General features: G+C 57.9%; 2 long non-coding RNA genes across 9 annotated transcripts; one reads left to right on the top strand and one right to left on the bottom strand.

Moving 5' to 3' along the window:
• Window positions 1-2,069: 2,069 nt before the first annotated feature.
• LOC140844875 (uncharacterized) lies at window positions 2,070-16,688 on the bottom strand. Of its 6 annotated transcripts, none has more exons than XR_012123387.1 (9): window positions 16,549-16,688; window positions 14,232-14,386; window positions 13,716-13,874; window positions 10,795-11,830; window positions 10,213-10,446; window positions 9,888-10,074; window positions 8,724-8,863; window positions 6,456-7,369; window positions 2,070-6,356 (listed from the first exon to the last, which is right to left on the bottom strand). It is a non-coding gene; the product is annotated as an uncharacterized lncRNA (long non-coding RNA). The 6 variants fall into 6 exon arrangements; XR_012123390.1 differs by lacking the exon at window positions 8,724-8,863 and having other exon boundaries at window positions 10,795-10,867; window positions 11,638-11,830; XR_012123386.1 differs by lacking the exon at window positions 8,724-8,863.
• LOC140844874 (uncharacterized) lies at window positions 15,869-25,323 on the top strand. 3 transcript variants are annotated; one of them, XR_012123383.1, is made up of 4 exons: window positions 15,869-16,173; window positions 16,495-16,771; window positions 17,151-20,570; window positions 20,657-25,323. It is a non-coding gene; the product is annotated as an uncharacterized lncRNA (long non-coding RNA). The 3 variants fall into 3 exon arrangements; XR_012123382.1 differs by having other exon boundaries at window positions 15,872-16,173; window positions 17,151-20,232; window positions 20,335-25,323; XR_012123384.1 differs by lacking the exon at window positions 20,657-25,323 and having other exon boundaries at window positions 15,960-16,173; window positions 16,516-16,771; window positions 17,151-17,930.

Below are 25,323 nucleotides of genomic sequence, written 5' to 3'. Positions count from 1 at the left end.
ACTCAGCACGTGTCCACACGGTCTGTCTGTGTCGAAGCACGTGGCAGGATTTCCTTCCTTTCAAAGCTGAGTAACGTCCATCGCACACGTGTACCGTATTTTGTTCATCCATCCATCTGCCAGTGAACCCAGGTTGCTGCCACGTTTTAGTCGTTGTGAATGATGCTGCTATAAACGCGGTTGTTACACATGTCTCTTGGAGACCCTGCTTTCAGTTATTTTGGGTGTTACCCAAAAGTGGAATTGCTGGATAATATGGTAATTCTATTTTTAATTTTTTAAGGAACTTCCACACTGTTTTCTACAGCAGCTGCCCCATTTCACATCTCCACCAGCAGCGCGCCAGGGGCCCAGCCTCCCCACGACCTCCCCGTCTCAGCAGTGGCAGCTGTCCTGGTGGACGGGAGGGGGTGTCCCACTGTGCTTGAGGTGCGTTTGCCTAGTGAGCAGTGACGGCGAGCATCCTTTCCTGGGCTTTTTGGCCCTTTGTAGATCTTCTCTGGAGAAATGTCTATTCAAGTCCTTTGCTCAGCTATTAATAGGGTTGTTTGGGTTTTATTGTTGTTGAGTTTTAGGGGTTCTCGAGGTATTGCGGCTATTAACTCCTTGTCAGATATATGAGTTGCAAACATTTCCTTCCATTCTGTGGTTACCCTTTTATTCTGCTTACTCTATATTTTAATACACACGATTTTTTCATTTTCATGAAGTCCAGTTAGTCTATTTTATTTTTACTGCCTTTGCCTTCAGTGTCAAATCAGGAAATCATTGCCAAATCCCATTTTGTAAAGTTTTTGTCCTGTGTCTTCTCCAAAGAGTTTTACAGTTTTAGGTTTTTTATCCATTTTGAGTTAATCTTGGTATATGGTTCTTTCCGATTTTAAGCCTTCTGATCTGCAAGCATAGGATGTGTTTCCATTTATTTACGCCTTCTTTAATTTCCTTCAGTGATGTTTTATAGTTTTTATTATATAAGTCTTTTGTTTCCTTGGTGAATTCCTGAGTATCTTATTATTTTATTCTTTTTGATGTTATTTGTGATATAATGATTTATATGAAATACATATTTGGTCATTCAGATGGCCAAAGTATATTTCTCAGATATCTGGTCTTCAGCCAGTCCCTAAAACACTTAGGAGCCATAAAGTTGGAAAGGGTCTTTATGTTAATGAGACCTTTGGACCCCACCTGAGGGAAGGGCTGGTTGCCAGGGAGACCAACCACGTGACCAGAGGCGGGTGGGAACCTCCAGCCCGCAGCCCCTGGGAGGGGAGAGCACAGAGGGGCTGGAGACCGACTCAGCCAACAGCCAGCGACTTAGTCAACCTTGACTCTGCAGTGCAGCCCCCACGAACCACGAGGAGAGAGCATTTTGCCCATTTGTATCCTGCTTAACCGAGTGACAGTGTCCACACTTGGGGAGCCAGAACATCTCCACATGCTGCCGAGCAACGCCCCACCCTCCTTTTTGGGGACCTTGCTCTATATATCTCTGTTGACTTATATCCTTTACAGTTTCTTTTATTAAACTGGTAAATGTGTTTTCCTGAGTTCTGTGAGCTGTTCTAGCAAACTCATAACCCTAAGTGGGAACCTTCAGTCGAGCTGGTTGGTGAGAAGAACAGGTAACAAGAAGCCTGGGGCTTGGGACCAGCGCCTGGAGTGGGGGTGGAGGACAGTGTGGGAGGACAGAGCCTTAACCTGGGGAGTCTGGGGCACTCCTGACAGAGAGGACCGGGCTGAATTCTCAGACATGCTGCTGATACCCAAGAATTGCTTGCTGCTGTATGTGGGGGAACCACCCCTCTAACACACATACATGTTGGAATTGGGCCCAGGAACCCTAAAAGACTAAGTGGGATTTTTTTTATAATTTCCTTGCCAGATCGTTCATTATTAGTGGATAGAAATGCAACTGATTTTTGTGTGATGACCTTATATCCTCCCATTTTGCCCGATTCATTTATTAGTTTCTGATAGGTTTTCTGTGGAATATTTAGGGTTTTCTGCATATAAAATCCTACCATCTGTGAACAGAGATCATTTCACTTCTTCCTTTTCCATTTGGATGACTTTTATTTATTTTCTTGCCTAATCACTCTGGCTAGCACTTCCAGTCGGGTGTTGAATAGAAGTGACAAAAAAGGGCACCCTTGTCTTGTTCCTGATCTTAAAGGAAAAGCTTTCAGTCTTTTACCACTGAGTATGATGTCTGCTGTACATTTTTCACTTACTGTTTATTACACTGAAGTGGTTTCCTCCTACTCCCAGTTTTGTTGCTGGGAAGCTGCATCTGTGGAGATCCCTCCCTGCACACTAGGTGAAACCTCAGTCCAGACAGGGGAGGATTCTTGACTGATGGAGAAATATTCTTGATGGGTCAGACTAGTGCAGGTGAGAAAGGAATTCACTGAAGCAAGAGTAAAAGTGAATGTCAGCAGGTGTGCAAGGAAGGGCAGAGGGAGGGAAAGAAGGTGAACTCGTGATCAGATCCCTTGCTGATCCCTAAAGCCAGGCTCCCCTGGTGTCCTGTGTCCGCTTGAGTCTCCACAGTGCGGAAACGAAGCCCCTTCTACCCCAGGATTTAGGGGAGCCCCAGAGCACTGGATGGAGTGAGTTTAGGTTCTGAGAACATCCACTTCCCTTACTGGTCTGAAATAAAACAGGGGGAGAGAAAAGGACTGTGTTAAGACTAGAAAGCTGCGAGAAACACCAAAGTAGCAAAGACATTTCCCACTGGAGGTGGAAGTTGGAGAGTTCTTATCTTTACCACGGAGAAGAGTTCAGAGACAAGTGTAACCATCTTACTGCAGCAAGAAAATTCATTTGGTGTAAGACAGGACACACTCAGATGGGAGGGAGTGCAGCCGACCGCAGAGAGAGGTGCGCTCAAGGGTTTAGGGTTCGGGGTTTCAGAGGGCCCTTTATGTAGGGGTCAGCATCAGGCCTGACGTGTGCAGCTGATCCATAATTCCTTTCAAGTCTTATCTTAAGAATAGGGTTATTTAGGTGACTGTGTTGGTCCTGATCTCGGCGTTCTTTACCCACGTAGGTTCACTTCTACTTTGGAGGTCTGTCTCTTGTCCTGGTACAAAATCACTTTATTGGTTAAGGGGCCGAAGAAGAGGAAGAACAGCATATAGATTAAGTTGAAGAATAAACTGGGCCGTTTTCTCAGGCCGAGATTTTCACAGCGGCCTGACCCTTTCCTATTTCCCTGCCCTTTCTCGGCATGTTGACTGTTTCATCATGAAAGGATATCGATTTTGTCAAATGCTTTTTCTGTATCAAATATCATGTCGTTTTTTTCCCTTCGTTCTGTTGACGTGGTGTATTACACTGACCGACTTTTTTATGTTGACCCCCAGAAGTGCAAGGTGATCTGTGCTGTTTCAAGCGACCACATCTGTGGCACTCTGTTACAGCAGAGAGAGGGGACTTGGACCCGAGGGAGCATCCGTGCGGGACCACCCGAAGCCTGTAGGGGCAGCACCTGACACAGACAGGTACAGGTGACCGTCCGTGCCAGTCTGCCGGACTGGGAGCCACACACTGTCTATTAAAGGCATTCATATGAGCACATGGCAACAAGAGCCAGATGCCACTGGAAGCTTCCACATCAGCACGCACAGTGTCCATGTGCTTTGAGCACCAACACATTTGTTCTGAATTATTTTTTTTTAAAAAGAAAGAAAACTGTGGGGTCTCTGGCATGTTAATAGTAGCATACAATTGAGATCATTTCAGTGAAGACAGCAGTTTGGAAAAAATTAATTGCAGCAGCGCAAGGATGGCTTACAGAAACCGTCTGTGCACATGTAACTCCCATTAGCCTGTCTGCAGACAGGCCTTGTCATCACGTGTCACATTTGCAAGGCATTATGTCAAGCGCGTCTCATTAATGGGTTGTGTGCAAACTGTTTCCATCCTGTTGGAATCCCATCCCGGTTTGGACGGCTCTCTGCAAAGCTCCTGGTAAAGACAGGCCATGTCTGTTCCATGCCCACTGCCGTCCCTCTGCTGGCATCTGCTCGCTCTATGCAGAGCCACGCCCCCCACACGTCCTGTCACGGTCACTCCTCCGTGCGCTGAGCACCCTCAGAGCGCCAAGCGTGCCCCAGGACAGGAAGCCGGGGCCCCAGAGCCGACCCCAGCCGGGCATAGGTGCCTTCCCTGTGGGGCTCAGGTGGGGGACGGGAGCCTGAGGGGGGCTCTGCTCCTCTGAAGCGCAAGATGAAAGGACTGGGGGGACTTATAGCAAATGTGACTAAGGACATGTCCCCCATCATCTTCAGTCAACACACAGCTTGTGGCAGCTGAATTCCCAAGACCTTATCACTCACCGATAAAAGGCCTGGTTTGGGGGATTTGTGATCAGGCAAGCCCAGCTCTTCAGAACAGTCTTTTTTGTTATTTCTTGGGGATTTTCTTCCTCCTTGATAAATCTGTGAGAAGGGCATGTAACACCTGACTGAGAAGTGACTGCGGCGGGGGCTCCTCAGTACCAGTATCAGGGGCACCCCCATCACAGGACTCATCCTGTGCAGGGGAGTGAGTCTGGAGACGAGGTGGCCTGCAAGCAAAGGCCAGACACGCCTGAGGACCCTGCCGAGGTGGCCGCAGCGGGCAGTCGGACAGAGCCCGGGGCCCACGTGTGTTGGACGCTGTGCACCCGTTGTCCTGGCCTCTAGCTGGCCAGCTCCTTCTCAGCGCCCGGGCAAAGGGCGCCATTGCTCGGCCAGCCTCTGAGACCGGACCATGTGCTTCTGCCTTTTGTGTATGTGCCACAAAGTCGGGTGGTGCAGCTATTAACCTGGTCACCACCATCCCCTGCGCCCTGCTTCGGTGTGATTCCAGTTCGGAGTCTCTCTCTGCTTAGGATTTTCAGAGATGGTATCAAGGACAGCGAATGTGTGTCCTGTAAACCAAGTGCGTCCGCTCTGCGACACCGTGAGAAGTTTATGACTGCTTTCTTGCTCCCAAGCTGGGGGCATTTTTTATGTCCTGGTCACAGGACTAGAACAGAGGTTTCTGTGATTACGTGGGTGTCTGTGCACGTCAACATGTTACAGGTTATATGCACACCAGACACCCAGTGACGCCCATGGGGTCTGGAGCCCCGGGCTCACACACACATGCAGGAACACCTCAGAGTTCAGGAGAGGAAGAGACTGGGAGCCAGGAGGGCCCCATGGTTTGCTGTGCCCAGTGTGGGGCCCTACCAAGATGGCCCCCCCAGCTCTCAGGGCCGGGCACACTGGCCTTACAGGGCGGGGAGGTGGGGGGTGTCCTGGAGGCCTGAGCAAGGACCGCAGTGCCACTGGACCAGCCTCAGACAAGACAGGGTCCAGGGGTCCGGGTCCAGAATCCTTAGGGCAACTGAGAACACCAGCTCCCACTTCTGGGTGGCGCCTGGATATCTGAAAAGGGCACATCAGACACACTGCAGACTTGACTGGCACATGTATGTCCCCACCCCAAGCCGGCAGCAGGGCCGCAGGCAGCTCAGAGCACCAGCTTCAACCTTGGGCAGGTCTGCTTGGTGGCTGACTAGCTGAGAGCCTTGGGGAGCCGCTCGGTGGTGCCCAGCCTCAGGTTCCCAAGTGTCCATAGAGGCTGTAGACCCACCCACTCTCCAGGATGGCAAGGTCGGGACGGGCTTCCTGCTTGCTGGAGGCTGTAAGCTGTCAGCCTTGAAGCCCAGAGCGCCCCTCCTCGTGCCCGGCAAGGGGGGCTCCTGCCTGCACCCTCCCTGCATGCTGGCTTGACCAGAGCCCAAAGGCTGAGAGGTTCCTGGGCTGGGAACCCTGGGTGCATAGGAAAGCAGGCTGTCCTCCCATGGTACCCCTGCGCCCACCCAGGGTACAGCTCCCTGAGCAAGACCCCCACCCCCGCCCCACAGCGACACTGGCAGCGGCTCCCAGTCCTGCTCCAGACCTTCAGGTTGTTTCAATCCCAGGTCAAAACGCAGCGCCCTGCTGAAACCCCTTTGGGCCAGACCCCCGTCCTGGGTCACCTGTGACCTCACAGCCCCATCTGCAGAGTCCAGGCCCGGCTCTCCCAGGGCGTCTCCCCTCAGGGTCCACTAGGGTGACCGCCCCCACCCAGCCCCCGGTGCTCCCCACACAGCGGCATCCCGGGGCCTTGGCCAGCCTCTGCCGCAGTCTATGTGGTGCTGAGAGCCATCCTGTAACCCAGTAAACCTGGGGTCCCCTAGGGGGGCAACCCTGTCTTCTGTCTTCCCAGGGGGCCTGCAGGGCCTCAGCACAGGTCAGAGGTCACTGGAATCTGCACGTGGCTGTGCGGGAGTTCTCAGGTCATGAGCCCTGTAGCAGACCAGATCTCCCTCTGAGGCACTGAGAATTGGGAGGGAGGTCAGTGTAAGTCCTCCAAGATGCTGGAGCCCAGATATGGGGGAAGCTTTTGACTCAGCACCCCCACACCCTGGCCTGTACCTGCTGGGGTCAAGGAACCTGTTGTCCAAGTCGCCAGCTCAAAACGGAGGCCAGAACTTGCTGTGCTGACCAGCGGCCCCGTGAGAAGGTCTGGGAGGAAGGGGAGGGAACAGCCCTTGGTTTGGCTGAGCCTGGGCAGAGATGCCAAAAACCATATGTGGACCTACTTTTGAATTCAACAGAACTTGACAGAACATTCCGGAGGCTCTGCAGAGGGCGGGCTCACTTCTGGAGGGTCCCATGTGTACAGGCAGATCTGATACCCTGAGGGGGCTGCCTCCAGGCCCTCTCCAGCCCCCAGGGACACAGGCAGGAGGCAACAGGTGTCCCAGCCGGGCCCCCTCCCAGCCGGCCGGGCAGGGCCGGCGCCCACCTGCAGCCGGAGGGCACAGGGTGGCTGAATGTCGCTTCCTTTCTACAAACCCACTGGAGCTGAGCCCCGGCACCCGCCATGCCAGCGTCATTACTGAGGGGGCAGCTGCTCCGATGCACCACCAGGGTGGCCAGCAGGCGTGGAGGCCCCACGCCCAGAGCGAGGGGAGCTGGCAGTGGCTGGGGCCCTGGGGCAGGGGGCCAGTCCAGCCCCTGGCCCGGCAGGCCTCCCGGCACGGGCACTCCACCCCAGCAGTCTGGGGCTGCCGCGAGGCAGGCGGGCATGGAGAGGCGCCCTGTAAAGCCCGTCCAAGCCCTGGGCGTGGAGCTGGGCGAAGCGGCCGGAGATGCTGGGGTAGGGAACAGCGGCTAGAGTCTGGAGGGTGGACGATGGCTGGGTTTCAGGACATCACAAGCACTCTCGGTGAGATGGCAGACGAGGTCTGGAAACACCTCCATGGGCACCAAGAAGGGGCAGAGACTGGAGGTGGAAAACACCAGCGCAGGCTGAGAGATGGACCATGGACACAGAGGGCCAGCGTCTGTAGGACAGAAGTCGCAGAGGCAGAGAGAGAAGAGGAGTAAATGTTTCAAGAGCCAGAAAATGAGAATTCCTTAAAGGAAAATAAGACGAGATTGAAAGGACAGCAGATGACAAACACACAGTACAAAGAAATGTGAAGCCATCAGAGAGAAAGATCAAAGTCCAGGTGTTCCCAGGAAATGCTGCTAAACTCTGTGGGTGCTGGCGTCAGATTACTGGGTTGCCCAACGAAATTCTGAGAACCAGGAGAAAGCAAAGCGTTTTCAGAGGGCAGACAGACATTGACGGTGACCCTAGAATTCCCAGTCCAGCTAGACGAGGATCTAATGTGGGGGGGAGAGCTGCTCTTAGACCACAAAGCCTCGGGTTGATGCCAGAGGAGTCCTGGAGCCAGAGGATGGTGGGCACCCCCAAGGCAGCCATTCCCGTGAGTGAGGCCCTGGGCAGTGGTCCCTGTTGTCTGAAATTATGAGGGTAGCAGTGTGCCCGCTGTGGTCCAGGACTAAAGTTCAGAGGCCACAGCCTGGGGCTGGGAGGAGGAAAGGGGTGGGGCTGCTATCCCCTTATCTCGAGGGGAGACAGAAACCAATGCATAGAGAGAAAGACTCCTACTGGGGCCCGTGTAGGACAAGGCATCAGGAATTTCTAGAAGGACGTTAAACGTCTCCGGGCCCAGCCATGACAGGGGCAGCGCCCAGTGGGAACAGGGACACAGAAGATTCCCCAGTGCAATGATGCTGGAAAGGCCAGCCTGCACCTGCCGGGACTGTGTGGACCCCATCCCAGGCCTCTTACCTCCCCCGTCCCAAAGGAGCCCCCTGGGCCTGCTGCACAGGATATGCCCTGAATCACACCCGGGCTTGTCCTTCCGCGGCAGCCCCAGGGGCTGATGAAAGGGATGCTTTCAGGGGCCTCCAGCACGTTCACGGGGCAGCAGGATGCAGGATGCCAGATCCATTAATTTTCTCTTTTTCCTATTAGTTTACATCCTGATTAGGTGTATGTATCAGGCGTCCATCCTAGAGATACCATATTTTTGTACACATGGCCCCACAGTGAGTGCAGCTATCATCTGTGACCTCACGGTCACGTGGTATTACTGACTGTTCCCCCAATGTACTGTCATCCCATGACTTATTCACTTTCTTTGTACCTCTTGACCCGCCTCTCCTATTGCGTCCATCCCCCAACCCTCCTGACCCTGGTAACCACCGGTTTGTTTCTTGTATCTGTGAGTCTGTTTCTATTTCGTTTTGTTTGTTTGTTTTGTTTTGTTTGTAGATTCCACAAGTAAGTGGATCATACATGGTACTTGTCTTTCTCCGCCTGGCTTATTTCACTGAGCATAATACCCTCTGGGTCCATCCATGTTGCTGCAAATGGCAGGATTCTCTCTTCATTAAGGCTGAGTGACATCCCACGGTGTGTCTGGACCACCTCTTCTCCATCCCTTCATCTGTCCACAGGCACGTTGGTTGCCTCCATATCTTGGCTGTTGTAAATAATGTGGCAATAAATATAGGAGTGTATGTATCTTTCCAAATGAGTGATTTTGTTTCCTTCATTCTGATAAAATCCCAAAAGTGGAATTGCTGGAACATATTGCATTTCTATTTTTAGTTCTTGAGGACCCTCCATAGCACTTTCCGTAGTGGCTGCACAAATTGTTACTCCCACCAGCAGTGTGGGTGCCTTTCCCTTTTCTCCACATCCTCACCAACACTTGCTATTTCTTGTCTTTTGGATGGTGGCCATTCTGACTGGCGTGAGGTGGCATCTCATTGTGGTGTTGATTGCGTTTCCCTGATGACTAGGGATGTGGGCATCTTTCCATGTGCCTGTTGGCCATCTGTACGTCTTCTTTGGAAAAATGTCTGTTCAGGCCCTCTGAACACTTTTTAATCAGGCTAATTTTTTTATATTAAGTTGTATGAGTTCTTTGTATATATTTTGGACATTATCCCTTATTAGATGTATGATTCGCAAATATCTTTTCCCATACAGCAGGTCGCCTGTTCCCTTTGTTGATGTTTTCCTTCTCTGTGCAGTTTATTATTATTCAACTCAATTAGTAAATACAGGAAGAGCTCTGCAGAGGGACTGGCAGAAAGTGTGGGGTGGGGTGGGGACTGCTGCAACCTTCCAGGCACCTCATGCTGCCCTGGGGGCACCAGGCACTGTGCCCTGCTGGGGGTGTGCATGGGGCAAGCTTGACCACTTCCTGGCTGGGTAAGCCCCACACCCCCTCTTGTCTTACAGCTTCTTCTGGTAAGTGAAACATTATAGTGCCTCTCCTCGGGGTGGCCAGAATGAGGTCCCTGCCCAGTGACACCCTAGGCCCCAGCTATGGACAGTGGGGGGCATACACAGGCTGGCGGGTGATCACCCTCCCTCTGCAGAGAAGGCACCACAGAACACAGGCTGTTTCCCACAGCGTGTCTGGGGCACAGAGTGAGGATCCGGCCTGGGCTCCCGCACCCACCCACCCACCCTCCACACCCCGAGCCCCTCTGCACCTGGCTCTGTGCTGCATGTGGGGGTCTATGGAGGTGACAGGACACAGAGAAGACCCTTGGCAGGAGCAGGTGGCTGATGAGAGGTGCTGAGCCTGCAGGCACAAGCAGGGCCGCTCACTCCGGCCAGAGTTCTGGCAGGGCTCAGCTGGGGGCCCATCATGGGGCAGGACTGATGGGAAGCCACCTGCTGTGGAGAAGGGACGACCAGGTCCCTGTGAGGCAGTGCCACCAGGACAAGGGCAGCAGGGGCAGGGTGTGGGGCAGGGGGAGGATGCCCCAGGAAGCGGGCAGTGGGGCAGGAGCCGATCCCAGCTTTCGCACCCACCTGGAGGGCTGTGGGGCCTGGGGGCGGCCCTCGTCAGTGTCCCGGCCACATGACGCAGGGGCAGGGGGCAGGGTGGGGGCTCAGAGGGCGCTCCTCAGAGGCATTCCTGGACCCTTCTTATGGAGGATGCCCACCAACCAATTTTTCCCTGGTTTTGCACGGCTACATAGAGCCCTGTGCCTGGGCAGGTGGGGGATGTCGAGGCTCACACGGAGCGCACAGTCCTCACACCGCCTGTGGGGGATCCGAAAGGTAAACCAGGCTGCGTTTGGTTAATATTAAACTTTCCATGTTCAGCAACAAAGAAAATATATCACACACGTAGGTTGTTTCAGCTTGTTAACATGCTAACAATGGCCGTATGTAAACCCACCCAAGAAGAAGTGCCAGGGTCCAGCCACAATTTAAAACTGGCTGAGGAAGCATGTGCTTGGGCTGGGCCCCTGGCGCGCAGGCCCTGGGAGCCACGTGGGTGTGTCCCGCTCGCCCTGCGTGTGGTGGCAAGGGGCCCTTCCGTGCAGCAGGGGTGCAGCAGGGAGGCTGGCAGAGGGGCCCCTGGTCCCCTGACCTTCGCCCGCTCACCTGCTGGGCCTTGGGCCGAGAGCCCTGGCTGCCGTGTGTGGGCAGGTGGGCAGGGCCCTCCGCTTCCGTCAGTCTGTATTAGAAGCAGAGAACTTCCGCCGAGGGGCCCTGACAGCCCACAGCAATGAGAGTGGGCCTTGGCCAGACCCATGTTTCTGAAGACACTGGGGAGCAGTGGGCACCCCGGGGACAGACCCCAGGGACCGACCCCGGGGACCGACTGCAGCTGCCCTCAGCCTGTGATGCTGGGAGCAGACTGGAGCCCCAGCTCGGCCCCCAAGGGTGGGTCTGACCTGAAGACGGAGACGCAACCAACCTGCGGTGCCCCAGGGAGGCTGGCCTGACGGCCCTGAATACCGCGGCTGGCTCCCCAGCGAACATGAGGATTCCCGAGGCAAACGACTGCGTCTTTCCCAAAGCCAGCCATGCTTCAAGCTCAGATTGAGCCTGGGAGTCCCGCTGCCATCACCGACCCCAACGGGGCGCAGCTAAGCCAGGCACAGCACGCCTGCCCCCAGCATTGGAGGGCAGGAAAGGCCACACTCCGCCCTGTGGGCCTCCATCCCCTGCCCCCACTGCCTCCCCCAGGCTGGACATCCACCCCCTGCCAAGGGCAGCACGGGGATCTGGGAAGACAGACAGGGACCTTGGTGATCAGGTGCGTGGCCAGCGCCCGCCCTCAGCCCAGCAGACCACGGCAGTGGGGGAAGGGATGCCCCGCGGAGATCCGAGGGAGCAAAGGGGCGGTGCAGAGCACATGCTGTTAGGGCTCCTGGGACCCTGCGTTTAGCTTTCTGTGTGACCTTGGGGCTTAAAAGTAATTGAAAATTGATTTTCTCTTACTCTGTTGTCCTTTGAATTCAAAAGGTCTAGTTTCAGGGTACAGCTGACTCCACAGCCAGCCCCCGCCTGCGTCCCTCTTGCGGCCCCAGCAGAGGGCTGGCACACAAATGTGCTCACTGGCACAGATTTAATTGACTCTCCAGCCCCAAGTCCCTGGTGAACACACGTGGAAAACGTTCCTGGCTGGCTCCCCCTGACGCAAGCAGAGAGCGTGGTCACTTGCTGGGGGTCTGCAGGCAGCTCACCTCGTCCGCTCCCAGTCAGCAGTCGGCTGAATGCCCAGCACCTGCCGGGCGCCGGTAAGCTCACCCCCGGGGCTGCCAGCACAGCGGTGCACCTCCATGTCAGACCACCCTCCTCTGCACCGAGCAACGTACTGGCTGTTCCCCAAATGCACCCACACATTCCACCTTCAACATTTCACCACCCAGCGCCCTCCACCTGAACACCTTCTCCTTGTCACCCACTAGCCTGGCAGAGACAGCCACTGGGTCTGCGTTATGCTGTGCCACATACCCCACCAGCTGCAGAAACCTTGAAGCACCCCCAGAGGTGGGAACGCAGCCTATTTGTAAAGGGACTGTGGCTCAGAGAGGCTGAGCAACTCTCCCAGGCTTGCACAGCTGGTAAGTGGCAGAGCAGCATTCTGGCCCTGGCCTGCCTGTCCCAAGGTCCTGTGGGTAACCTTGACTGGACTTGAGTCTCCAGCCATACCAGCCCAGCCTCAGAGCCCCCAAGAGCACCTGCCCCCCTTCTTGGCCTGCGCCCGCAGGGCCTGACAGGGTGTGAGGCGAGCATGCTGGGGACACACCAATGGGTCCGAGCACAGCTCTGACTCATGCCCCCACGCTGGTCCATGCCACCCCAGCTACCCTGAGGCCCGCCCCACACCCCCAACCCTGCCAGCTTGCAGAGCGAAGCCAGGATCCCAGGCGAGCTGGCCTGCGGTTGGAACACATCAACTTGGGCAGCTCTTCCGAGGCTCCGGCTCATCGGCCTGTAATTGGATAGGACGCGGCTCCCCGGTGAGGCTGATGAGCACAGCACCCCCCACACCAGAGATGCCAGAGGTGGCATGTGGCCCTGCTGCTGCTGAGGGCAGGGTCCACACCCTCACTAGCCACACCCCTGGGCCCCTGCCACCAGCAGTCACCAAGGCTGCCGGCCCGCGCCCGGCCCTCACCCAGCCTCGGCCTCCGTTCTCCTGGGGACTGGACACAGTCTATCTGGGAACATGGAAAGAGGAGCCCAGCCCTCCCAAGCCCCTTCCCCGGGCCCCCGCTTGGCCCGCACACAGGGACAAGGGGCCAGGGGGCCGTGGCCGTGGCCACCTGGCTCTTCTCTGCAGCCCGCTTGGGCCCAGTCCTGAAGGGCTCTCGCTCCCCTGCCACATCCCCTCGCTCCTAAATGTGGCTGTTGGGACATACAGCAGCCCCCTCCTCTCCTCCGATGAAGGGGCAGGGGGTGCATTCAGGAGACCCCCAGAGCCACGGCCTCTCTGGGCAGGGCCTACAGAACATGGGGGCTGCCACAGCGTCACTTTATTATTTCGAGCCTGTGGATTCGGGTTGGCCCTTGCACCCGGAGGGGGGCCGCCATCTGGCTTCTGTTCTCCTCTCTGCCCCGTGGCTTGGACGGGCTGCGATCACCCAGGGCCAGGACAGCCCTTACGAGGCTCCCGTCCTTGCCCACCGTGGCAGCCCCCGGGGCCCCCAGAGCTGCAGAGAAGCGCCTTCCCTGCTGCGCAGCCCGCCCTCCCTCCCTCCGCCCTGAGGTTTGGGAGCCCACGCTGAGCACCAAGTGTTCCCAGGAACTGAATCACTTTGGCCTCCTGCCGGCTTGTGCAGGCCTAAACCAGGGCCAAACCAGGGCCTCCTGGAAGTGGGGACACGCCCATCTGAGAACCCGCCTCCACCTCCATGTGACCCAGCAGCGCCGCCCCAGGCCCAGGGACCAGCCTGTCACCCATGCTGCTACCCTGAGAGCAGAGGCCTGCGACCACCCTAACCTGCCCCTGGGCTGAGCTCATGGGCCCCTCCCACTGCCCACCCCCTCCTGGACCCAGGACGCCGACCCACCCCAAGCTGCAGACCGTCTACCATAGGCCCCCAGACAGGGCCAGAAGTCCAGACAGCCTCCTGGGGACAGCCAGGCTGCCCCGACCAGGCAAATGTGCCCCCTCAGCAGTGATGGTCCTCGGAGGATTTTCAGGGTCCTTCTACCTGAACTTGGGCCGCCTGCAGCAAAAAACAGGCTCCAGGAATTGCGCATCCCACAGAGCCAGGACCCCTAAGGCCGGACATGCCCTTCCAGCCACCCCTCTCCCGCTTAGTGAGAAGAACAAACACAGATGCTGGGCCGGCCTTGTGCGGGATTCTGGCAGCCTCGGCCGTGGGGACACGCGTCTGTGGCTGTTTCCCTCCTGTCTCTGTGGAGGAGGGGCTGCCTCCTCCCCACGCCCCCCCCAAGGGCAGGGCGGGTGCTGGGAGCCCCAGGAACACCCACCCTGGACAGTGGGGCTCCTGGAGAAGCCTCTGTCTGCCCGGCCACCCAGGGGTGGACAGCGGACGCCCTGGGAGCCGCACCCCTCTTACCTGGGCTTGGGGGCTATGGCAAAGGGTGTATGGAGCTCCGGCCAGCAGGCTCACAGGCCCCTGAGGGGCTGCAGTGGGGGGAGCTGGTGGGACCTCAGCCCACAGGAAGGAGGAGGGAACTGGGCTGTCGGGGGGCAGGCCATGCGGCCAACAGCCTGTTAAAGAAGGCGTGGAGACAGGAACCCCCGTTAAGGGGTCTCTGCGCCCTCCAAGGGGACCTCACTGGCAGGGGACTGGTGAGAACGGAAGCCCCCACACCACTTTCACACACACACACACTAGCCTGCTTGTGTGCCCATGTAGCCACCTGCACACATGCAGGGCACACTCACCCGGGTGCACACGGGCACACACACAGGTGCAGATGTGCACACATGCACATGCACACACATGTGCACACAGGCTCCCGGCAGCAGGGAAGCGGCACACGGTGCTGGAGGCAGAAAGCGGTGAGTTATACAGGACTGGAAATACCTGCACGTTACGGCACCAGAAAGGCCCCAAAACCTTGGCCTTTGCCGATGACAGCCAGGGTGGGGGCCTCGACAGGCCAGGGGGAGTTGGGAGCACTTCTGGCATCCCCAGGAGTCGGGTTCCCTAGTACACCTGGCAGCACCTGAGCTTGGGGGGTCCCAGGCTACCTGACAACAGGCTGTGACCTGGGGCCCCAGATAAGGGCCGTTTCCGGGGCTCACCCCTGGCACCAGGGTCCTTCTGGCCACAGCACTTCTGGAGCTCCATTGCCCTCAGTGGGAGTCAGTGGGGGCCGCCCCAGGCGCAGCAACCCCTCCAAGAACCTCAGAGGACCTGCACTGCTTCCCACACACAGACCCGCAGTGGCCCATCCACCCTCGCCCCAGACCCCGGCCTGCACAGGACCTGACTAGTTGATGCCACCACAGCAGGAGCCCAGGGGTGCCCAGGGGTGTGAGGTAGGTGTGCTGGGAGGGCCAGGCTTTGCGCCTGTCCCCACTGTCCTCCCCAGAGGACACCCAGGTGGCCCAGGTCACACGGCCCCTCCCTGGCCCCTGCCTGGGCAGCCGGTCTTCTCTCTGGGGGAGGGGCAGGCGGCATCGTAGGCAGGGCCGGCCTATGTTTTCAGCATTATCTCATGGCCCCAAGGCGAGGGCCGCACTCCGGGGCCCCTGGCAGCTGGCTCTGCCCGGCCGGGCCTGGGCCTGGGGCTGGAGCTGGTCTCCACTCCCACGGTGAAGGGATGTGCAGACAAGCCATTCCTCACAGCGACACTGTGTATGCACACGGCAAGAGACAGAGCTGGGTCTCTGGAAATGCAAGCCCTGTGGGCCCTGACCACCCACCCCAGGCACACACGGAGGGCAGGGGAGAGACCTGCAGAGCCCTCCCTGTCAGATGCCAGAGGCACGCAGGCCTTGCCCCAGAGCGTCCCGCATGGTTGGGCTCAGGGGGCTCCAAGCAGCAGTTGGCCAGGGATGTGGCCCAAGGCAGCCATGCCAGCCTCTGCCCTGCCAAGGACCCAGCACAAGGCCAGCCTCCTCACGCCCAGCAGCCCACCCCTCCCAGCCAGGACAGACTGTGCCCTGGAGGGGCTCTGGGGGCAGGACAGACGTATGACAAGAGGGGTACTGTCCGTGCTGCTGACCAGACTTCCAGGAGCTCAGGGGGCAGAGTGGCACGGATGGACTCCAGCTCCCAAAAATAGCCCAGGGCGCGGCCAGCGGCCGAGGCTGGGCAGCTGACTTCACGCCACAGGCATCCCGGGAAAGCCCAGCTGTCTGTGCCGGCCGCACCTGCTCGGCCTCAGGGCCAGAATGCGGCCCTCGCCGGATGGGCGGCTGCTGGGCCCCCCACGGCAGAGGCAGCCCAGCCCCCCCACAGGGACCCCGGGTCCCAGGGCCGGGGGCCACGTGCTCCTCGCCCAGCCTGCCCCTCATTGACCTTGGCCAGGCCTGGTTCCTCATCTGTAAGTGAAACGGCCCCAGCACCCCGGAGAGGTGGAGGCATGGTGGGGGCATCGCCCCTCGGGAGGGCCCCCGCCCCACCTGCTGAGACGGAGGACAGCCTTGCCGCTGGCCACTGGCCAGGTGGGGCCTCTGCAGGCTCAGGGGAGAGTCACTAACCCTGGGAATGGCTGTCGTTTCATCCCTAACTGCCACCCAGGTGTTCTCACCAAGGCTGCTGAGCCTCCCAGGGACACCCACTGTGCGTGCCCGAGCGGTGCCAGGCCCCTGGCCCCTGTGCCCACAGTGGGCCCCTCTGGTGCTCACAGCACTGTCCGGCACAGCCCCAGCCCGTGTCCCCACAGGCAGCTGCGGACCTACTGGCCTGGACCTCTGACCTGGCTGGCCTCTGCCGGTCCAGGCTGGGCTCTGGGCGGTGGCTGATCCCACCTCTCCAGGTCTTCAGCAGGTGATTTCTTTCTGTGGAAGCATCTGGAACCTGGGGCAGTAGCTGCTGCTGCAGGAGTGGAAGGGGTCCCCTTTCTCTGCCTGTCACTGCCATGAACACTGGCCCAGAGGCAGCCCAGAGGTGTCCTGGGCAGGCTGGCTCACAGGACCCAGGTGAGGCAGGGGCCTGGTCCAGGCAGTGGCACTGGGCGTCCCCCGGGCTGGTGACCGCTGTGTGCAGGGGGGGTGGGGAGAGTCCTGGAAACAGGGGCCACCACTCAAGGCAGGGGTTGGGAGGGCTGGAAGGGCTGGGGAGGCTGCCCACCTGGAGGCATGGGGTAGAGTAGATGCCAGCCCCAGGGAGGGGCGGGAGAGGAGAGAAGGGGGAAGCCGGGCCCCCAGTCAGGTAGGTCGGAAGGGCTCTGCGGGGCTGCCCCGCTCTCAACCCCCAGGGGCACTGAGCCTCCTCTTGGACGGACCCCTCCCATCCCTGGGCCAGAGCTGGTTCCCTGATCACAGGGCCCCGGGATCAGCACCTGTTTTCCCTTCACAGCTACCCCCCTCCCTCAGCCTCTCAGGGTCTGGGCACGCTCAGTCCCCGCGGTCCTCAGACCCGGCAGCCGTGTGCCCAGGCACTGCGGGGACCAGCCGACGAAGCTGCCGGGGGCTGCAGCCAGCACGGGATTCAAATCCAGAGCCTGTACCTGCTGATCACCTGGCTCTTCTGTCACACTCACCAACTCCCTACCCCCAGAGCTCCTCCTGCAGTCCTGGACTGGGCCCCAAGGCTCCGGGAAGGATCCAGAAGGGGTGCGGGGGTTCTCAGGAGCTGCCCCCGAGGCAGAAGGAGCAGGGCAGGCAGGCACAGGGACAGAGACCCCAGGAGGGCGGGCAGAGGACAGTGGGCCTGAGGGCACCCACCTGGCGTGCCCCCACCCAGCCAGGGGAGGAAGCAGCCGTCCACCTCTACCCTGGAAAGTGAGAGGCTCTGTGTCCAGGGCCTGGGCACCTGACAGCTGTCGCCTCCCACCGAAGATGTCCTGCCTTGTCTCAGAGTAAACAGTCAGCGATGCCAAAATCATCTAGTCCTTCCATTTATATGTTCAGTGTTACATGTATCATACGTATGTACAAGAGAACCCACAGAACACATATGTACATTTTAACAAAATAACAAATACCTGCTGCACAGCTTCAGAAATACAACAAAACCCTATCTTAGAAGTGGGAGGATTTAGGCAAAGCAAGCTATGAACAGATTTCTAGAGGTCTTTACACGTGGACGGAGGAAAAGTCATGTTTGGCTTTCCCTGCTTCCCTGGCCAACGAGAAGGGGAGGGTGGGGGAGGGTGGGGGAGGGTGGGCCCCCGCCCCCGCCCCCACTCACCTCCACCCCACACACACTCACACACATGCACAGCCTGGACTAGTGGGGCCCTGTGGTGTCCTGGAACGCTGATGCCACTGCCAACCCTGGCGAGAGCTGTGCTGGGCTCCTGCCAAGGACCACCGGACCTCCATGCCTGCCCCAAGAGGCCTCTTGGATGGCCTTAGACCAGGAGGTCCCCCACCCCAGCCCTGTTCCCTGGTTCTCACCACCCTTGGGGCCCAATGGGGCTCTGACCTGGCCAAGGCCAGGCCTCCAGGCTACATACATACTGTCCCTTGGATAGGCCTGGCACCACAGGCCCCTCGCCACCCCTGGACCCCAGCAGGCCTCATGCCCCAGCGAGCTCGACCAAGCTGGCCCAGCCTGACAGTGCCCTGGCCCTCAAGGCCACAGACAGGACTGTGCACCCTGGGCTCCCGTCCAAGAGCAAAGGCCACCAGCCTGCACCGTCCAGAAGGCGCTCGGAGGCAACTTGGCCCCAAGCGATGGTGCGGGAAGCCGCTCCCAAAGCCCAGCGGACTCATGCTCTGGCCGGCCGCCTGTGTGGGAGCAGCTGCCCCAGCCCTCCCTGGGACCAGGAAAGGAGGGTGGGGAGGAGGTTTGGCCCAGAGGGTCCTCTGATGCAGCAGGGCAGCGAGACCTGGGGCCAGCACAGGCCAAGTCACATTCCCGAGGAATGACGCAGGGCCCTGGTGAGCGCAGGCTGCCATGAGGAGCCCGTGCTGGAGGCCTCCCAGCCGCCAGGCAGGCATTCATCTGGCAAATCCTCCCTCAGACACTCCCATAGCCCCGTACCAGGCCCCCAAAGATGGGGGTGGTGGGCAGGGTCCCAAGAGAGGAAGCCCCAGGCTCCTGGATGGGGCACCGAGGAGGGGCCGGTGGGGGCCACCGAGGTCAGGAGCACCAAGCCCCAGGCCTGGCCCAGGTGTCAAGGAAGCCTCAGCCCTGACGCACATGTCACTTGCCGCCTCAGCCCTGACACACAAAGATCCCTGGGACCTCTGAGTGCCGGGGGACCCAGCCCTGTCCCCGAAAGGACCCCAGCTACAGCTTTCCTCTGTCCCTTTAAAGGGAAAATACAGTTCCTACTGCTTCAGGATAGACTTAGATTGGGTTTACTACAATAGATAAACATATTTAATGTAAAACTAGATGTTTGCAAACAAAGTGCAACTGTCCCATGAAGCCAGTAACACGAATATTGGCACCACTGGTGGGTGGCTGATAACGCTGTTTGGCCAAAACCCGCTTTCTCCGAATCTTTGTACCTGACATGCTTATGCCCTCAGCTGCCATGCAGTGACCACTCAGGATACCCCTGCTCTTCTCGGATCCAGGAGAGGCTGCCCTGTCCTCCTCTGCCACGGTGAGGGCATGGAGAGCAGGAGGACGTCTGCCAGTCCCAGCCCCCTGGGGCGCATCAGGGCCCAGGATGTGGATCGATGCCCTCTCCTCTCTGCCTCCATTCCTATGCCAACACCCTCCATTCTGCTCTTGGCAGCCATGCGGGCAGCTCCCGATTTCTGGCTGCCAGGAGCAAAGCCATGATCGCTCCAGGGTTCATATTGGGAGCAAAGTCACCAAGTCAAAAGGGTGTGCAACTCCAAGTCGCCTCGATGTCATCAAACCACTTCCCAAAGCAATTCCACCAGTTTGCCCTCAGGGCAGGCAAGCTCCCATTTTTCCCCGGCTTTGTCCACTTGGTAACGCTGCCAACCCAGTGGCTGTGTCATGGTAAATCTTTATGGTCCATTATGCATCTCCCTGAGTACGACGAGGCTAGGCACATCTTCATATGGCCGACGGCCACGTGGGTTTCCTCTTTGTGAAGTGCCTGTCCAGCATCCTGCCTATTTTTCTCTTTGATTGCCTGACACTTTGTTATTGATTTGCAGGTGCTGTTTACATATTCTGGATGCAAAGTCTTGTGGGTTAGATTTATTGCAAATATCGTTTTCCATTCTGTGTCTTGTCTTTTGGGGTCTGGGAACTTTTGTTTCCCTAATTCACATAACCAACCCTTAGCAAACATTAGCCTGATGTTAAGTGGGGGAGAACAGGGAACCCCACCTTCTGGGACTCCACCAAGCACAGCGGATGCATGAGGAAGACAACCCAGGTGCAGTGGGGCTGGGGGCCCGGGGGCCCACCTGGTGGGGACTGCGCGGAGGTGCTGCGTCTCTAGGATGATGTGCGAGGCTATCAAGCAGAAGAGGAAGGGGAGGCCTTTCTGTGAGAGTGGCTGGTGAGCAGCCTGTTTGTGGAAGGATCTCAGGGCCAGGGGTTCCCACCTGGCTTCCAGCCTGAGAGGTGGAAGCCTTGTGCGTCTCTCTTTTCCCATCTGCAGTGTGGGAGGAAGGCCGGCAGCCCGGGCTCTGAAGCACAAGGTCCGTTCAGGATGCTCGGCTGGGACACAGGTCCTCAGCTGCTCACCCCGCCGAGGTAGTCCAGCGGGCGGCCAACAAGGAACAGCATTTCTGGGAAGGGCCAGGAGAGGTCGGGTGGGGACTGACGGCCACGGACCTCAAGGCGAAGGAAGGGCCCTGGACGCCCGCAGGGCAGGCCACCCTCTCCAGCAGGACGGTGAGCAGCACGGTGATTCTAGCATCTTAGTGACTTGGCCTGGTGCCGAGAGCCGCAGTCACGGAGCCGCCCGGCGCTTCTCCCAGCCGCAGGCTCAGCCCGCCCAGAGCCGAGGAGGAAGATTCTCTCTGGAGAAGGAAGCCCGTTTGTCCGGGCGGAGTGGTGCTCTCAGAGGCCGGCAGAGCAGGAACACCTGACCAGGCCAGGGGAAGAAGGTTCCTAGAGGCCCCTGCCCGCCCCAGCCCCATGGGCACACCTGGCCCTGCATGACCGGGCAGCCCCCTGGCCACACCTCGACCCCTATAGCCGCTGGTTCTGGGCTGGACAGTGACTGGACACCGGAGGGGCCGTGGGGACGTGTGGTGGGAGCCAGCAGAGCTGTGCAGGGCCAGCTGGGGGCATTGCCCTCTCTGGGTGGCTGGCTTTGCTTTGGGTAGAAGCCCAGCTCCTGCTGAAAGCATGGATGTGGGGGGACATTGAGCACCCCGACCCCATGCCCGTCTGGGCCTGGCACCAGAATTTGTCTCCACAGACTGGATCAAAGTCAGGGCCCTGGGCAACCCACTTCCCAGGGAGCAGGGGGCATGGCCCTCCTGGGTTCAAGGATGAGGACAAGAACAATACCAGGCTGGCACGGTAGGAACACCCAAGCATGTGACGTCCCCCAGTGACCGCGCAAACACAGCTATGTGGGGAAACAGGTTTTTGTGAAAGGGACAGAACTAGATTAGTGGGCAAGTGGGAAGGCATACCTCTCCTCTGGAAGATCAAATGGCCAAAATCAACCGATGGAAAGCAGCAAATTGAAAAAACTCACCTGAATATAGTGAGCCACCTCATTTCCACCCCACTCGTTCCCCAATGGGAGCCCAGCATGGGTTCTCAAGAACCCTGGAGCCAAAGCCAGGTCCCATCGGGGTGCAGGAGCACTTCTGGGGGGCACAGGAGAAGCACCTGTGGGGGCTGAGATGGGCCTGGAGGTGGGAGGAGCAGCCACCCCAACACCCGCGGGCAGAGTCCCAGGCCGAGAGGACCTGGACCCCGCGTGTGTCCACCGCAGCCACGTGGGCTGAAGACCCTGCAGAGCTTCTGGATGACCTGGAGGCTCCAGGGTGCTGGGCAGGCACCCACGGCTGGCTGAGAGGCATGTTTCTACCTAGAAACTCTATTTGATTTCAGTAAAGCAGGGCCCTTCCACTGGAGTTTTGTCCAGAAAAATCCTTTTGGTCACACAAAAATACAAACGATTCCACAAATGAAATATAATACAACTGAAAACACACACAAAGGATACAAAACTTAACAATGTTACATATTTATTTCAACTGTATAATATACTTTGTGCTCTGTCACATGTTGCTTCTTTTCTAAATATTGTATTTTTAAATCAACTCTACTTTTTGAGCAGTTTTAGGTTCCCTGCAAAGTTGAGAGGAAGGCACAGAGATTTTCCCTAAAAACGCCTGACCCCCACACACGGCCTCTCCATCGTCAGCATCCCCGACGGAGCGGGGCACTTGTCACAGCTGATGACCTTCGCATCACCACCCGAGGCCGTCATTTACCTGCGAGTTCCTCTCGAGTTGTATGTTCCATGGGTCTGAACAAATGCATGCTGACATGTATCCATCACTGCTCTGAAACTCCTCTGTGCTCCACCCGGTCACCTCAGTCCCTGGCGCCCCCTGGCCATCTCCGCTCCCCAGGGTCTTGCCTTATCCAGCATGTGGTGCAGCTGGAATCGTACAGTGCGCCGCCTTTTTGGGCTGGCTTCTTTCACCAAGTCACACGCATTGAGGTCCCTCCATGTCTCTTCATGGCTTGAGGCCTCATTTCCTTTCCATGCTGAATAACATCCCGTTGTCTGGATGGACTACGGCACATTTATCCCTTTACGTACTGCAGGACATCTTGATGCTCCCAAGTTTTGGCAATTATGCAAACAGCTGCTATAAACATCTGTACAAATTTACGACGGTCACCAGAACAGCTACAGTTCAAAGGACCCACAGAACCAAGGGCTGCCATCGGCACAGAGAAGGGGAACTACACGCTTCTGGTGGGTCTGAAAATTGGTGCCGTAACTTCAGTCTAAACTGAGGGGCAGTGTCTTCCAAAGTTGGAAATTCACATATCTCGTCACCCAAGAATTCCACTGCTAGAAACACGTGCATATGTTCACCAAAAGACACTGGCATGAGAGCAGGGTAACATTAGTCATCACAGCCTGAAACTATAAACACAACTGTCCACCGACAGCACTATAGAAAAGGACTTTCAAAAGATTATTTAGCCACACAACTGAATCCAGCAATGCAAAAAGAATGAGTTTCTGCCCATAAGAACCTGGGTGAATCTCACACACACAATCTGAACAAAAGAAACCAGATGGAAAGGTGTGCGCACTGGATGGTTTCATTCATGTAAAGTCCAAGCACAGACAAAACTCACTGTTAGTAATGGAAGTCAGAATAGGAGAACCCCCGAGGGGCTCAGTGAGACAGGGGAGAGGGGTGGGCTTCTGGGCTCGGCTTGTGCTCTGTGTCCTCATCCAGGTGGTGGTTTGATGGGTGCATTCACTTTTTTAAGTGCATCAAGCTGTACATTCACAATTTGCAAATTTTTCTGTATGTATATTAGTCTTCAGTAAAAAGGTTACTTAAAAAACCAAGCCCATGAAAATGTACATACAGCCTTAGAAATTCAGGGATAGTCTGCTCAGTCGGGCTCGGCTGTGTCCCACAGCAGATGCGACAGTGGAACCCAGAAATGATCTGCTGCCCCTGGAGACAGGCTCTCCAAACTGACCTGGAGGCGCCCACTGTCCCGGGAGCTGCACGCGCCTGAATTCGATGTGGAACAGCATAGCCTCACCAGGTCCTCAGAGATAAGAGCATAAAGGGCTTGGAAGATGTTCTGAATGCTGCTCATGGCTTTTGAAATTCAGTTTATATCCCCATCAAGTTAGACACAGACGGCAAACTTTGGCTTCTGAGGATGAATCCATCTTTTGACTCCACACACTGATGAACCTGCAGCCGAATCGCCCTTGAGGTCAGTGGGTTTTATATACAGCCCACAGCCAGTTCCCTGAGACAGCCCCCCAAGACAGCTCTGAGTGGGAAGGCTACAGGTCTGCTTTCCAGAGGGGCAGGAAGGCTGGGCGATGAAGGGCTGAGAGGCACCCAGAGAGGCAGGCGGGCACACTGCGGCCAGACTGCCCGGGGCCAAGGTCCTTCGCAGGCCCAGGCGTCTCTAGCCTCTCACCCCACCAGGTCAGACACCAAGGCCGGCCAGCCAGTCTCAGGCCTGGGTGTTCCTGCACCGTCTGACCCTTCTCGTGGCCACACCACCTTCGGTCCGAAAAGCAAGCCTCCAGGGCACATCTAACTCCCTCACAGCTCAGACCAACCTTGTGTGCCACTGCCCGCTGTGCAGGGATGCTCTGCACACCCACTGCCTGAGAAAGCCACGTGCCCGCTGCCGCCGGATCCTGGGCTGGGAAGCTACGGGTTCAGTGTGGCCTGTGGCAGGACAGTGTCTGGGAGAGCCGGGAGCAGCCCCAGCTGGCGTAGGCCACGCGGTGAGGGCGCCAGGCAAGCCGTCCGGGACAGAGGCAGGGAGGGTCAGGCCAGGAATCGGGCGCACCCCCTCCCTGCCCAGCAGGCTGCACGGACGCGCTGACTGTCTCTTTGTCCTCCGTCCCTCTTGCGCCCTCCTCTCTCCTGCTGCCTGCGATCCCTCGGGACACAGACCACCCCATCCCCACTGAGGCCAGCACCTGCCAGGTAGCAGGCTCCACAGAACGATGAACGCCGGGAAGAGGGAGAGAAGTAGGGGCGTGTCACACAACATAACACAGGTGACGGGGTCCTCCCAGGCCCCCCAGGAACAGCAGCAAGGAAATGGCCTAGTGACTCAGCTGGCCACGCTGGTCCCTGGGCCTGGCAGTGCTCAGTACCCACACCATGCCCAGCAGGCTGCCCCGCACTGCAGCCAAGGACGGGCCTCGGAGGACCCCAGGCCTGAGGCAGCCCCTGCTGCATGGGCTCAGGCCTCGCTGGACCCTGGCACTCTGTGGGGTGGGCACCAGGTCCCAGGTGGCATGGGCCACTTTGGCAGGGGCAGCCCTCTCCTCAGGGCTCAGGACTCAGCTTACAGCAGGCCCAGCATCCATCCCCCAAGGGCTGCCATTGATCGAGGTTCCCAACAACCTCGGGAGATGGTGCCCACCTGGGCCCAGCCCCCCGTGTCCCTTGGGGTGTCCTCCCCCCACCTTCCAACATGATCTGCATCAGACAAGGGGCGAGGAGGGCATTGCTCTGGGGGGAACCTCTTCCTACCCCAATCTTTAGTAAATCAGTTAAATCATTGGTGGGCTGGTAAATGCTCAAGAATAGACCACAGAGGGGCAGGGCTGATTTGCAGCATTTGTTAATTTCCATGGTATAAACACAGCTGATTTCAAACCACCGCAGTAGGTCCTGACGTTGGGGTGCTGGCTCCCGGCTCCAGAGGAGGTCCCGAGCTGATGCTGGGTGGTCACATGTCCCCACCCCGGGCCGACCCAGCGCCTCACTCCACACAGGTGGGGCGGGTGGAATCGCACAACAGGGGGTGGCTGACACACCCGTCATGCCTTCCACACTGAGGCCTCCATGTCAGAGCCTCAGCTGCGCAGCCTCTGGGCCTCTCGGCCCTGCCCTCACGCCCGCAAGAGCCCCCAAGTGCCACAAGGTCCAACCCACGGAGC

Source organism: Manis javanica, chromosome 12, assembly GCF_040802235.1.
Source record: "Manis javanica isolate MJ-LG chromosome 12, MJ_LKY, whole genome shotgun sequence".
NCBI classification, from domain to species: domain Eukaryota; kingdom Metazoa; phylum Chordata; class Mammalia; order Pholidota; family Manidae; genus Manis; species Manis javanica.
Note: the sequence above shows the minus strand (reverse complement) of the source record. Positions and strands in the feature narration are given on the sequence as shown.